Genomic DNA, 16,195 nt, shown 5'->3' with positions numbered 1-16,195 from the left:
CAAAACAATAGTTTGCTATTGACGTGGAAACAATAATAATTCAAGCAAACTAGCAAGGTAATCATGAACTTTCGAAATAACTAGGCCAAAAGAAAGTTATCCCTACAAAAGCATATAGTCTGTCTATGCTCTATCATCATTGCACAACGAATTTAAATCATGCACAACCCCGGTATTGGCCAAGTAATTGTTTTACACCTTTACTTTCTCAAACCTTTTCAACTCTCACGCAATACATGAGCGTGAGCCATGATTATAGCACTATATATGGTGTGGAATGTCGTGTAGGTTGCAAGACAAAAAAGGAGAAGATAGTCACATTAACTAGGCATATCAATGAGCTGTGGAGATGCTCATCAATAGATATCGATGTGAATAAGTAGGGATTGCCATACAAATGATGCACTAGAGCTACGAGTAAGTGAAAGCTCTTAAAGAAAACTAGTGGGTGTGCATCCAACTTGCTTGCTCACGAAGACCTAAGGCAATTTTGAGGAAGCCTATCATTGGAATATACAAGCCAAGTTATATAATGAAAATTTCCCACTAGCTATATGGTGGTGACAAAACGAGAGACTCTCAATCATGAAGATCATGGTGCTTAATATGCACAAGTGTGGAAAAAGTGGTAGCATTGTCCCTTCTCTGTTTTTCTCTCATTTTTTTATTTTTTTGGTGGGCTCTTTGGCCTCTTTTTTTTGGGTGGGCTTCTTTGGCCTGTTTTATTTCCTCACATGGGACAATGCTCCATTAATGATGATCATCACACTTTCAACTCAAAACTTAGAGCAACTATAACTCTATATGGAATGCCTTCGGTAGTGTACCGTGGCAATGATCTAGCATGGCATAGACATCGATGGAAACATCATGCTAGCTATCTTACGATCATGCAAAGGCAATGTAGACATGGTGGCACATGTCATGGTGGTAGTTGCATGGCAATATATCTCGGAATGACTTTGAAAAAGCCATAGTAGGTAGGTATGGTGGCTGTTTTGAGGGAGGCTAATGGTGGGTTTTGTGCACCGGTGAAAGTTGCATGACACTAAGAAGATAGTGATGGTGGTAGGTGAAAGTGCATCTAAACCATGGACTCAACATTAGTCATGAAGAACTCATATACTTGTTGCAAAAGTTTTATTAGTAATCGAAACAAAGCATTCAACGCATACTCCTAGGGTAAGGGTTGGTAGGTACAAACCACCGTGATCCCGACCGCCACGCAAAGGATGACAATCAATATACTAATCATGCTCAGATTTCATCAAATAGCGGTTCACCATACATGCATGCTACGGGAATCACTAACTTCAACACAAGTATTTCTAGTTCCACAACACCTTACTAGCATGACTTCAATATTACCAAAACCACAACTCAAAACTAATTGAGATGAATCAAACTTCTCTAACTATTCAATGCACATGAAGGTGGAAGTTTTCGTATCCCTTTGGACAACTACCCCTTTTGAGACTACTTTCAAAGCATAGATCAACTACCAAGCCACGCACTGCTGCGCTCTAAAAGATATAAGTGAAGCACATAGAGCAAAAGTATCTAGCTCAAAAGATATAAGTGAAGCACATGTGAGCTGAATTGTCTACCAAAAGATATAAGTGAAGCTCGACAAAATCACGGTGTGTGCATGTCTCTCTCTCTAGGTGTGCAGTGATCGTGCAATCTGTGGCGATAGATAGACGAATGCTGATGACAACAATCCTTCTCTTGCAACGGCACCAGGAGAATGCTGCTAGCACTCCCCGGCAACGGAACTATAAGAATTTTGTTGATGGCCCACGAGCGCGTGGGTTCGCAGCAGTTTTCGAGGGTTGAGTATTCGACCCAATTTGTTGATAAGCCCGTCAGGAGGTGAGAGTATACTCTCAAGTATTAGCAGCTGAATTTGTCGGATTCAACCACACCTGAAAGATTAGTATCTGCAAGCACAGTAGTAACAAGAAAGTAGTATGATAACAACGGTGTCAGAAACGATCTGTTGACGGCAGACTATTCCTAACGATTGTATCAATGGCGCCTTCGTTGCCGCGTCGACGGAAGTTGTCAATTCCCGTCAACGGTAGGTGAATCAACAGCCCAGCGAGCCTACGAATAGATTACTCACGAACGACGAAGAGCTTCATGGAATTGGAGAGGGAAGAAGGTTGATGATGACGATGGCGACGATTTCCCCTCTCCGGAGCCCAAGACGGACTCCAGATCTGCCCACCAGATGAAGAACAGGTGGTGGCGGCGCCTCCGTATCGAAAACGCGACAAAAACTTCTCTTTTTTATTTTTTCTCGGACGAAAGGTAACTTATAGAGCTGGAGTTGGGGGCGGCAGGTGCCTGTGGGCCCCACAAGCCTGCCCACCGCCACCAGGGGTGGTGGTGGCGGAGCAGGGGCTTGTGGCCCACTCGCCCACCCCGTGAGGTGGAACTTGGCGCAGATATTTTTGATATTTTCCAAAACTGCTCCCCGTAAATTTTCAGGACGTTTGGAGAACTTTGATTTCTGCACAAAAATAACACCAAGGCAATTCTGCTGAAAACAGCGTCAGTTCAGGTTAGTTCCATTCAAATCATGCAAATTATAGTCCAAAACAAGGGCAAAAGAGTTTGGAAAAGTAGATACGTGGAGACGTATCAACTCCCCCAAGCTTAAAACCTTGCTTGTCCTCAAGCAACTCAGTTGACAAACTGAGAGAGAAAGAAAAACTTTAACAAACTCGGTTTGATCTTGTTGTTGCAACTATGTCTAACTCATAACCAGAATTTCAGCAAGATCACAAGTTAACCACATAAGCAAATGACACAAATGTCTCACGGTAAACTAATATCAATGGCATAATCAGCTAACGAGCAAATAATAATGAGTTTCAAATACCAACACTTCAATCAAAACAAGCATGAAGCAATATGAATAGGTGGTATCTTGCTAGCTCTTTCTGAGACCGCAAAACATAAATGCAGAGCACTTTCAAAGATCAAGGGCCGACTAAACATTGTAATTCATAGCAACGAAGATCCAGTCATAGTCATACTCAATATCAATCAAAAGCAAAGCATAAGAATGACAGAGGTGCTCTCTAATTGGTGCTTATATAAGAGGAGGATGACTCGACAGGAAAATAAATAGACAGGCCCTTCGTACAGGGAAGCATAGATTTGCAGAGGTGCCAGAGCTCAAGCTTTGAAAGCAGAGATAATAATTTTGGGTGGCATGCTTTCATTGTCAACGCAATGACCAAGAGTTCTCAATATCTTCCATGCTATTCATGCTATAGACAATTCCCAAACAGAAAAGTAAAGTTTTAAATCCCCCACCACCAATCAATCACACTCCACGGCTAGCCGAATCCTCGGGTACCGTCCATACTAACATCAATCCGGTGGGAGTCTTGTTTTACAGTTATGTTTTCGATTTAAGCATGGAACTGGGTATCCCCGAATACCGGCCCCTTTCTCGTGAATGACTGTGAATAAACACATGTCGAGGATAACAGTCCTAGCATGGAAGATACCAATAGCCCTCTGTCACCACATGAGCGGTTCGGGCATGCAAAACAGATTATTTCTTGAAGGTTTAGAGAATGGCACATGCAAATTTACTTGGAACGGCAGGTAGATACCGCAAATAGGTAGGTATGGTGGACTCTCATGGAAAAACTTTTGGGTTCATGGAAGTGGATGCACAAGCAGTATTCTCGCTTAGTACAAGTGAAGGCTAGCAAAAGACTGGGAAGCGACCAACTAGAGAGCGACAACAGTCATCAAGATGCAATGAGTTTGACTAACATTGAATGCAAGCATGAACAAGATATAAATCACTATGAATACGAACATCATAGAAGCTATGTTGATTTTTTTCAACTACATGCATGAACATGCGCCAAGTCAAGCCACTTGAAACATTCAAAGGAGAATACCATCCTATCATACTACATCATAGTCATCTCAAAATCTATGTTGGCATTCAAGACAAACCATTATAAGCTCTCAGCTAAATAAGCATGGCATCAGAAACTATGATCTCTATGTTGTCATTGCGAACATGGTTCTCTCACAACAAAGCTAAATCTGGGTCGACAAGCTAGTCATATTTACGAAAACAAAATAGATAGAGTTCATACCAGCTTTTCAGTCTCAGTCACTTCATCATATATCATCATTGTTGCCTTTCATTTGCACGATCGAACGATGAGAACGATAATAAGCGCACTGGACTAAGTTGAATCTGCAGGCAAACACAAAGGAGAAGACAAAGTAATATGGCTCTTTGAAAGCTAAACAGGTAAGCATGTAAGAACCAATAAGCATTGTAACCAATATCTTCTACCTTGACACAAAGAAAAAGAAACTATTTACACGGGAAAACTCCCAACAAGCAAAAGAAGAAAGAAAAATCTTTTTGGGTTTTCTCAAAAGGACACAAAACAAGAAAACGAAAAGAAACTAGCATGGATAATACAGTGGCAAAGTGTAAACACCGGCTAACAAAGCGAAAGCATAATCACGAATGTAAAGTCGGTGAGAACACATACTCCCGCAAGCTTAGGATTTTGGCCTAGCTTGGTCTACTCCCATGGTGGGAAATAACCAGCTCCAGGATACTCCGGAGCAGACTGTGTATGCCACTGCTGTGCGAGCTCCTCTTGCTCCCACTAATAAACCGACGTCTGGTACTCGACTGGCGGCTCTGGCACGGGCGCCTGTGGTTGGGCCAAGCCCCAATATGCGTAGATGTCCGCGGGCATAATAGTGTACCTACCTGCATGAAGATCAAACAAAGAAGGAGCAGGCAAAGTAATAGTCTCTCGAGTACCCTGACTAAATACCAGGTTATAAATCATCCATCTACTAGCATCACTATCCAGAAAATCATGGCGAACCATGCTATCATAATCTAGATATCTCTCAGGGAGAAGCATCTCTCCTTCCTCTCCCAGTCTAATGGGTATCTCAAAGTGTCTGGCAAGACGGGTAACATAGATACCTCCATAGACAACACCTTTAGAACGGTTCAAGTTCAACCGTTGAGCTACTATAGCGCCCAGGCTATAAGTCTTATCGTTATAAAGGCCTTCACGCAAAACCGCAAGGTCTGGAGAACTAAGTGATCCAGCCTCCCCACGGCCAATCAAACATTTTCCCACAAATAGTGAGAAGCACCGAAGCACAGGAAAATGTATGCTAGCAATTCTAGCACGAGACACTCCTCTCTCCTCTCCAACAACAATGGAACCAATGAAATCCTCCAAGTCCCGTGGACGAGGGTCACGGATATCCCCAACATAAGGTAATTTGCATACCTTGCAAAAGTCCTGCAGCGTCATGCACTGGGGGATATCGTAAATCATGAACTCAACCATGGGAGGATTCTTCCTCGGATAAAAGTTGAAGCTTTGAACGAAAATATTGGTGAGGAGGAGATATTGTGGGCACTTATCTTCAACGAACGCAGTAAGACCTGCGTTCTCCACCAAGTAACAAAAGTCTGCATAAAGTCCGGCGGGGCGCAAAAATTCATCACTTGTCCACTCGCACGCTTGAACTTCTGTGACTCGAGGGACAACATACTTGGGGTGGTTCTTCTCATCCTCCTTGTGGTTACGGCTTGAAGAGCCTCTCAAGAACCTCCTCATCTCTTCCTTTCTCTAGCTCTGAAAAATTCTGAAATTTTTAGAGACTTCAAAAGAAAAGTGAATAAGGATTAACCCAACTTGTAGAAACTACTCCTACTAGTGCCTACAGACCGTATCACGCGCTAAAACTACTTGGGACCAGCTAAAATCAACTTTTCTAGCTCAAGAACAGGGTCACCAAGGTAGCAATAATTCGCGAAGGAGAAAGCCCTAGAGCAAAAGCTAATTGGACCAATGTAGGAGTCAATTACCAAGGAGTAATTTCCCCAAAACGGTTCGGAGAATGGTGCTTTGAGCAAGAAGATCGAAAATCACAGCCAAATGAGCAAGAACACGGGTTTGAGCTGCGAAACAATTTTTTCTAGAGGTGGAAGAAGAGGCTAGGAGCTGGAATGAGTGGAGGGGGTGCCTGTGGGCTCCACAAGCTTGCACCCTGCCACCAAGGGGTAGGTGGAGGTGGGGGGCTTGTGGCCCACTGGTCAGGCCCCCTGGCCAGCTCTCAGGCCCAGAAATTTTCAAAAATTCCAGAAAAAAGCATACTAAATTTTTAGGACCATCGGATAACTTTTATTTTCGAGGTATTTTTCTCTGGGACGCCAAAACAGAAAACAGGAAAAACTAAACTAATTCTATCATTTTTCTTCTAAGCAACAGAAAAGGAAAACTCAAAACAGAGCTATGTGACTCTCTGATTCATCCGTTTCATGGTCATCGGAAGAAATTCGTCAATGGGGTTGATCAAGTCCTTATGACAAAACCTTCTCGAATCGCAAGAAAGAATGGAGAATTTTCGAATAGCCACTAAGTCACCTCAATGGGGATATGTATCTCCCCAACAAGCAAATCATACTTCATCTTGACACGAGGAATAGGGCATTCAAAGCTCCCAATGAGAATCGACGAAGTATTTTCCAGAGCATTGATGCAATGTACTGGATATCGTTTCTTCGGAAAGTGCATGGTGTGCTTGTTACCGTTGACATGGAAAGTGACATTGCCTTTGTTGCAATCTATAACAGCCCCTGCAGTGCTTAAAAAGGGTCTTCCGAGGATGATAGCCATGGCATCGTCATCGGGGATATGCAAGATAACAAAGTCTGTTAAGATAGTGGTATTAGCAACCACAACAGGCACATCCTCGCAAATGCCAATAGGGAAAGCAGTTGATTTGTCGGCCATTTGCAGAGAAATTTCAGCGGGTGTCAACTTATCCAACTCATGTCTACGATAAAGAGAGAGCGGCATAACACTAACACTGGCTCCAAGGTCACATAAGGCAGTTCTTACGTAGTTTCCTTTAATGGAGCAAGGTATAGTGGGCACTCCAGGATCACCAAGTTTCTTAGGAGTTCCATCTTTGAAAGTATAATTGGCAAGCATGGTGGAGATCTCAAGATCTGATATCTTTCGTTTATTAGTCACGATATCTTTCATGTACTTGGCATACGGAGACATCTTGAGCATATTAGTTAACCGCATCTGCAGAAAGACGAGTCTTATCATCTCAACGAAGCACTCAAAATCCTCATCATCCTTTTTCTTGGATGGCTTAGGAGGAAAGGGCATAGGTCTCTGAACCCATGGCTCTCTTTCTTTACCATGCTTCCTAGCAGTGAAGTCATTCTTGTCGTATCTCTTAGGTTGTGGATTATAAGGATTAACTGTAGGTTCAATCTCCACATCCTCATCATTGCTAGGTTGAGAATTATTATGAACATCATTGTCCATATTGTCACCAGGTTCATGTTCATCACCAGATTGTGTTTTCGCATCAGACGCAGAAATATCATTAGGTTCTTCAGGTGTGACAGTATTTGGTGAACTGGCGTGCAGGTTTCTATCATCCTTCTTCTTCTCCTTAGGATGACTAGGTGTATCAGCATTGATTCCTTGAGAATCTTGATCAATTCTCTTAGGATGACCTTCAGGATACAAAGGTTCCTGAGTCATTTTGCCTCCTCTAGTAATGACTCTGACAGAGTTGTCATTTAATTCATTGAGCAAGTCATTTTGAGCTTTAAGTACTTGTTCTACCTGAGTAGTAATCATAGAGGCATGTTTACTCAGAAGCTTCAGAGCATTGACATTTCTATCTACACAAGCACTTAGATGGCTAAGCATACGAGCACTTTGTTCCAAACGTCCGCAAACATAATCATTGAAACTCTGTTGTTTGGCAACAAAGTTGTGAAATTCATCAAAGCATAGGCTAGCAGGTTTATCAAAAGTAATATCCCTCTCATCAAACCTACGTAGAGAACTCACTTCCACTACCTGTATCGGGTTATCGAGACCATGGATCTCTTCGATAGGTGGTAGATTTTTGGCATCTTCAGATCTAATGCCTTTCTCTTCCATAGATTTCTTGGCTTCTTGCATATCTTCGGGACTGAGGAATAGAATACCTGTTTTCTTCTTAGGAGGTGGTTCGGGAATAGTCCAAGCATTATCATTGATCAAGAGGTTATTCAGTAGAGTCCCAGCTTGTTCTACAGTTCGTTCCCTAAAAACACAACCGGCACAACTATCTAGGTGGTCTCTAGAAGCATCGGTAATTTCATTATAGAAGATATCAAGTATCTTGTTCTTCTTAAGAGGGTGATCAGGCAAAGCATTCTGTAGCTGGACGAGTCTCCCCCAAGCTTGTGGAAGACTCTCTTCTTAGAGTTGAGCAAAGTTGTATATTTCCTGCAAGGCAGCTTGCTTCTTATGGGCAGGGAAATATTTCTCACAGAAGTAATAGACCATCTCCTGGGGACTATGCACACATCCAGGAGCAAGAGAGGTGAGCCAAACTTTAGCGTCATCCTTTAGAGAGAAAGGAAACAACTTAAGGATATAGTAGTGGCGGATCTTCTCCTCATTAGTGAAGAGGTTGGCTATTTCGGATAGTTTGGCAAGATGGGCTATGACCGTCTCAGACTCATAACCGTGAAAAGGATCAGATTCGACTCGAGAGATTATCTCAGGGTCGACAGAGAATTCATAATCCTTATCGGTGACAAAGATAGGCGAAGTGGCAAACTTCGGGTCATTTTTCATCCTAGCTTCCCGAGATTTTTCCTTCCACTTGAGAAGTAATTTCTCAGCGTAATAGGCATCCTTACACGCAAGAAAATCCTCAGCTATCTCTCCCTCCATAACGTAACCGTCAGGTATATTAGGAAATTCATATCTAGGAGAGCTAGATCTAGCAGGAGCAAAAGCAGGTTCTATCTCAATAGTATCGGCAGTTTCAGAAGCATCACGAGCATTGGCAGTAACTCTAGCAATATCAGCATCAAGGAACACTCCTAGTGGAACATCAGGCAAAGGAGTATCTCTAGCAGTATCAAGCATATCATCATCAGGAAAAATAGCATCACTAGCATCATCAGGCAAAGCAGTATCAAGCATAGCATCTCTAGCAGTATCAGGCATAGCATCTCTAGCAGTATCATGCATAGTATCAAGCATAGTATCACCAGGCATAGTATCAAGCATAGCATCTCTAGCAGTAGTATCACAAGCATCATCAAGCACAGGCGACATATCAAGATTTCTAGCAGGAGGTGATGTCGCAAACTTACTCATAACTGAAGGTGAATCAAGTGCGGAGCTAGATGGCAATTCCTTACCTCCCCTCGTAGTTGAGGGCAAGACATTGGTCTTCGGATCCTTCAGATTCTTCATAGTGATCAGCAGATATAAATCCCAAGTGACTTAGAGAATATAGCAACACCTCCCCGGCAACGGCGCTAGAAAAATGTTGATCGTGCAATCTCTGGCGATAGCTAGACGAATGCTGATGACAACAATCCTTCCCATGCAACGACACCAGAAGAATGCTGCTAGAACTCCCCGGCAACGGCGCCAGAAAAATGTTGATCGTGCAATCTCTGGCGATAGCTAGACGAATGATGATGACAACAATCCTTCCCTTGCAACGACACCAGAAGAATGCTGCTAGCACTCCCCGGCAACGGAAGTAGAAGAATGTTGTTGATGGCCCACCAGCGCGTGGGTTCGCAGCAGTTTTCGAGGGTAGAGTATTCGACCCAATTTGTTGATAAGCCCGTCAGGAGGTGAGAGTATACTCTCAAGTATTAGCAGCTGAATTTGTCGGATTCCACCACACCTGAAAGATTAGTATCTGCAAGCACAGTAGTAAGAGCAAAGTAGTATGATAACAACGGTGTTAGAAACGATCTGTTGACGGCAGACTATTCCTAACGATTGTATCAATGGCGCCTTCGTTGCCGTGTCGACGGAAGTTGTCAATTCCCGTCAACGGTAGGTGAATCAACAGTGTAGGAGGTAGCAGCAGTGTAACGAGCAATAGCAGTGGCAAGGAACATCAGTAGTGACAGCTGTAGCAAGTAGCAATAGTAGCAAGCGACAGTAGTAGCAACAGTAGTAGCAGCAGCAGAGCAAGACAAGTGACAACAGTAGCAACAGTAGTAGCAGCAGCAGAGCAAGACAAGTAACAGCAGTAGCAACAGTAGGACAAACTCGTAGGCAATGGGTCGGTGATTTGTTTGGATGATATTCATCATGCAACAGCTATAACACGGAGAGATATGTGGCTAGCTCTCGTTCGTCAATGTGATGTAGGCATGGATTCCGTGTGTCGTCATACGTGCTTAGGGAAAAGAACTTGCATGACATCTATTGTCCATCCCTCCCGTGGCAGCGGGGTCCAAAAGGAAACTACGGGATATTAAGATTCTCCTTTTAATAAAGAACCAGACCAACGCATTAGCACTTGGTGAACACATGAACTCCTCAAACTATGGTCATCACCGGGAGTGGTTCCTGTTATTGTCACTCCGGGGTTGCCGGATCATAACACATAGTAGGTAACTACAACTTGCAAGATCGGATCTAAAACACACATATATTGGTGACAACATAATCATTTTAGATCTGAAATCATGGCACTCGGGCCCTAGTGACAAGCATTAAGCATGGCAAAGTAGTAGCAACATCAATCTCAGAACATAGTGGATACTAGGGATCAATCCCCGTCAAAACTAACTCAATTACATGATAGATCTCATCCTACCCATCACAGCCCAACGAGCCTACGAATAGATTACTCACGAACGACGAAGACCTTCATGGAATTGGAGAGGGAAGAAGGTTGATGATGACGATGGCGACGATTTCCCCTCTCCGGAGCCCAAGACGGACTCCAGATCTGCCCTCCAGATGAAGAACAGGTGGTGGCGGCACCTCCGTATCGAAAACGCAACGAAAACTTCTCTTTTTTATTTTTTCTGGGATGAAAGGCAACTTATAGAGCTGGAGTTGGGGGCGGCAGGTGCCTGTGGGCCCCACAAGCCTGCCCACTGCCACCAGGGGGATGGCGGAGCAGGGGCTTGTGGCCCACTGGCCCACCCCCTGAGGTGGAACTTGGCGCAGATATTTTTGATATTTTCCAAAACTGCTCCCCGTAAATTTTCAGGACGTTTGGAGAACTTTGATTTCTGCACAAAAATAACACCAAGCCAATTCTGCTGAAAACAACGTGAGTCCAGGTTAGTTCCATTCAAATCATGCAAATTATAGTCCAAAACAAGGGCAAGAGAGTTTGGAAAAGTAGATACGTTGGAGACGTATCATGCAGCAAGGATGATTGTGTCACAACAAAAATAAAATACTCCTACGATACAAGACGCTCTAAGCAAAAACACATAACATGTGGTGAATAAAAATATAGCCCCAAGTAACGTTACCGATGGATTGAAGACGAAAGAGGGGATGCCTTCCGGGGGCATCCCCAACCTTAGGTTTTTACGGCATCCTTGAATCTCTTGGGGTGCCTTGGGCACCCCCAAGCTTGAGCTCTTGCCACTCTTTATCTCTTTGTCCATAAGAACTTCACCCAAAACATGAAAACTTCACAATACGAAACTTAAACAGAAACTCGTGATAACATTAGTACAAGAAAGCAAACCACCACTTCCTTAGGTACTGTAGCAAACTTAAATTCTACTTGTGCTGATGTTCGTTTACTGTACTTTCAATCTTCCATGGCTAATACCCCCGATACTATCCATAGTTTCATCAAAATAAGCAACCACACAACAAAAACAGAATCTGTTAACAGCAGACCAGTCTATAGCAATCTGTATATTTCGTATACCTCTGTTACTGCAAAAATTCTGAACAATTACGACAGTCTGAAGAATTTTCGTAGCAATCAGCAGCAAAAAAAATCAACTCAAAAGCTCTTACAGAAAACAAATGAAAATTCTTTTCGTGCGAAGAAAGTTTCTGTCTTTTCCAGCATGACCAAACGATTATCCCCATAACTAATCATAACGGTTTTGCTTGGCACAAACGCAAAAAGAAACACCAAAAACACAATCATAACAGAATTATGAAAGTGTGGAAAACACAAAACAGAAAGAAAAAGGATAGATTCGTTGGGTTGCCTCCCAACAAGCGCTTTTGTTTAACGCCCTTAGCTAGGCATTGATAGTTCAATGATGCTCACACAAAAGACAAGAATTGAAGCACAACGAGAGCATCATGAAGCATGTGAAAAGCACATCTAAGTCTAACATACTTCCTATGCATAGGCATTTTATAGGAAAACAGATTGTCAAGACAACCAATAGCTGACATATGCAAGGAATAAGAAAGAGACAATAGCAATCTCCACATAATGAGAGGTAATTTGGTAACATGAAAGTTTCTACCACAATACTTTCCTCTCTCATAGCAATTACATGTGGGATCATATTCAAATTCAACAATGTAACTATCACATAGGATATTCTTTTCATGATCCACATGCATGCAAAATTGACCCTCTTCAAAAATAGTGGGATTATCATCAAATAAAGTCATGACTTCTCCAATCCCACTTTCAGTATTGTTGCAAATATCATATTCATCATGAGGTTTGAACAAATGTTCAAGATCATAAGAAAGATCATCACCCCAATCATGATTATTGCAACAAGTAGTGGACAAAGCAAAACTAGCATCCCCAAGCTTAGGGTTTTGCATAATTTCAGCATGATTGTCACTAATAGAATTTATAGTGAAACCATTGCAATCATGCTTTTCATCCTAGGAGCCCTCGTGAATCACTTTATAATTTTTTTTCACACAATTTTCAGATTCACGCCTCTCAAGCAAAACTCCATAGAGAGAGTCAAGTGCCCTTAACTCACTAGCAATTCATTCCACATAAGTGGGTCTCTTAAAGAGATTAGCTAGTGGATGAGGATCCATATGACTAGATTTTCAGCAAGCGAAGATGCAAGCATAATGAAGGCACATGGCACACAAGCGAAGAGAAAGCAAGTGAGAGAAAAGCACGAGCGAAAAGGCAAACAAAAAGGCAAAGGAGAAAGGCAAAAGAAAACGGCAAAAGAGAAAGGCAAATGAAAACGACAAATGTGAAGTGGTGGTGAGGAAAACGAGAGGCAAGTGGCAAAAAAAGTAAATGCAAGAGATGAGTTTGTGAGACCTACTTGGATAGATCTTGATCTCTCCTCCCCGGCAACGGCGCCAGAAATACTTCTGATGTCAGCTGTGCTTCCCCGGCAACGGCGCCCGAAATAGCTCTGCTACTGCAACAAAAGACCTTCCAACGGCGTCAGAAATAGTCGCGTCGACGGCACCAGGAATCCTTCTGCTATGGCTAAGCCTTAAGGGACTTCCTAGGAAAGTATGCAAAGGATTTCCCCCGTGGCCTTGGAGCCTTGTGTTGGTGTTCCCTCGAAGCAGAAAGGGTGATGTAGCATAGCGGTGGTAAGTATTTCCCTCAGTTTGAGAACCAAGGTATCGAACCAGTGGAGGAGTATCACAAGAGCCTGCACAAATACAAAAAGCTTGCTCCCAACGCTATGAAGGGGTTGTCAATCCCTTATAGATTGTTTGCCAAGTGAGAACTGAAAGCAACAAAGTAATAAAGCAAAGTAAAAGCGGAGGTGTAAACGATGGATGTGAATAGACCCGGGGGCCGTAATGTTTACTAGTGGCTTCTCTCATGAAAGCAAGTAGACGGTGGGTGAACAAATTACTGTCGAGCAATTGATAGAACCGCGCAAAGTCATGACGATATCTATGGCAATGATTATATCTATAGGCATCACGTCCAAAACAAGTAGACCGATACTTTCCGCATCTACTACTATTACTCCACACGTCGACTGCTATCCAGCATGCATCTAGTGTATTTTCGAGGCTCCCCTGATTTTTTGCTGAATATTTGGGAATATATAGGCCAAGGATCTAGGTCAGGGGGCGGCCAGGGAGGCCACAAGCCCTGACCCCGCCGCCTCCCCCCTAGTGGCGGAGTGGGAGCTTGTGGGCTCCGTGGAACCCACCTGGCTTGGCCGAGAGGCCCCCCTGATCTTCTTCCGTTCGGGAAAAAAAATCATTTCGGGGTTTCTTTTCCGTTTGGACTCCGTTCCAAAATCAGATATGAAAAGAGTCAAAAACACAGAAAAAACACGAACTGGTACTTGGCACTGAATTAATAAGTTAGTCCCAAAAAAGATATAAAAGGTACATAAAACATCCAAAGATGACAAGATAACAGCGTGAAACCATCAAATATTATAGATACGTTTGAGACGTATCAGGCCACTAGCCCAAAGCTGCTACATGGGCAAGAGTGGGAGGGAACCAGCCCCTAAGTGGGCTAGTGTGCCTCCACAACGAGCCCAAGGCGCAGCAAGGAGTGGAGGGGGCAAACCCTAGGCGTGGGAGGCCACCTTGGGCCTCAAGGCCCAACCCTATGGCACCTCCACCACCTTGGCCGCCGCCCCTAAGCCATCTAGGGCTGCCGCACCCTTAGGGTGGGAAACCCTAAGGGTGGGCACCCTCCTCCCTCTCCTCCTATATATAGTGAAGGTTTTGGGCAGATTTGAGACAAGAATTCTCTCTCTCTCGGCGCAGCCCTACACCTCCTCGTCCTCGTCCTCCATAGTGCTTGGTGAAGCCATGTCGGAGTACCACGTAGTTTCATCGTCACCACGCTGTTGTGCTGCCGGAGCTCTCCCTCAATCTCTCCTCCCTCCTTGCTGGATCAAGGCGTTGGAGACGTCACCGGGCTGCACGTGTGTTGAACGCGGAAGCATCGACGTTCGGTGCATAGATCGGAATCCACCGCGATCTGAATCGCTGCGAGTACGACTTCATCAACTGCTTTCTAGCAACGCTTCCGCTTAGCGATCTTCAAAGGTATGAAGATGCTCTACAACCTCTCTCATTGCTGGTTTCTCCATAGATAGATCCTTGCATGTCGTAGGAATTTTTTTTGAAATTACTATGACCCCCAACACCATTTATCACTAAAGGCCATAGAGGTAAGATCTCACAGAAAAAAATCTAAACAAACCTGGTCATACATTTTCTCATGATCTATCTTAAAATAAGCCCCTTCTCATGAGAAGAATGGGTAGAATGGATAATCTCATGGGCATTAACAACATTTTCTAAGATTAATATACCTCTAACAAAAGAAAAATGATGCTAAAAAATTAATCTACTACTAATAAGAGGTAACCTGTTACTTAACACCTTAGTGAATTTTTTAATGCAATAGTTAAGTAAACTAGGTCTAAATTTATTCATAGATCTAGCATTAATTTCTTTGGGAATCAAAGTAATAGTAGCAAAGTTTAATCTAACTATATTCAAATCATCTTTATACCAAGCATCAAACAGTCTACACAAATCATATTTAATAATGTCCCAAAATACATGGCAAAATAAAAGAATACCATCTGGGCCAGGAGCCCCCTCAGAGTATGATCGAAACATAGCGTTTGACCTCCTTCTCACTAAAGACAACATCTAATCTATGATTCTCTTTAGTGGTAAGTTTGTCTCAAACATATCTAATTTTTTGACTGTTTCATGCTATTGTAATATCACTTCTAAATAACCTATTAATTCAGTCACAGTGCAAGTTGTTATTTTTTGCATGTTTTAGACTATTAAAATCCATATCTATGGATGTCAAAAAACCCTGCGGTTCTAATATGTTTTTTTCCAAGACACGAGGAGTCCAGAAAGTACCCAAAGTTGTCGTGAGTCCACCAAGGGACCGCACGCGGTTAATCAACAACCAATGCCCCGCCGATATCAGAAATCAAGTACAAATGAGCCCTCTTATTAAGGACAATCAAAATGATAGCCTTCGAGTATTCCCATTTCAAAAGCAAAAGAACACCATCATAGAGACATCCTCACAAACTATGCGGTTCGTTTAGGTGCATCTGTCTCCATGGAGGACGGACAACCATAATCAATTTGTCTCTTTTTCCAGGATGTATGCCACCCCGGAAAGTGTTTAAATCAGATTTGACAGACGCTCCTCTGGGTTCTAAATACATTAGCTAATATGATACGTAAACATGTCAGTCAGCCAGGTCTAAAATCCACTTTCTAATCTTATTGCTTTCTTTTTTAGTCCTATTTTTTCAATTATGGGATCCTATCTTAAAGGCCAGCCCTATATATATATTAATCAAAACAGTCGTTGAAGAAACCAGACCATAACTTAACATAAGTAAAATTCTACCTCCAATCCCCTGTATGTT

The sequence above is a fragment of the Hordeum vulgare genome, chromosome 1H, assembly GCF_904849725.1.
Source record: "Hordeum vulgare subsp. vulgare chromosome 1H, MorexV3_pseudomolecules_assembly, whole genome shotgun sequence".
NCBI classification, from domain to species: Eukaryota; Viridiplantae; Streptophyta; class Magnoliopsida; order Poales; family Poaceae; genus Hordeum; species Hordeum vulgare.
The sequence above is the reverse complement of the archived record's forward strand: the minus strand, read 5'-3'. Positions refer to the sequence as shown.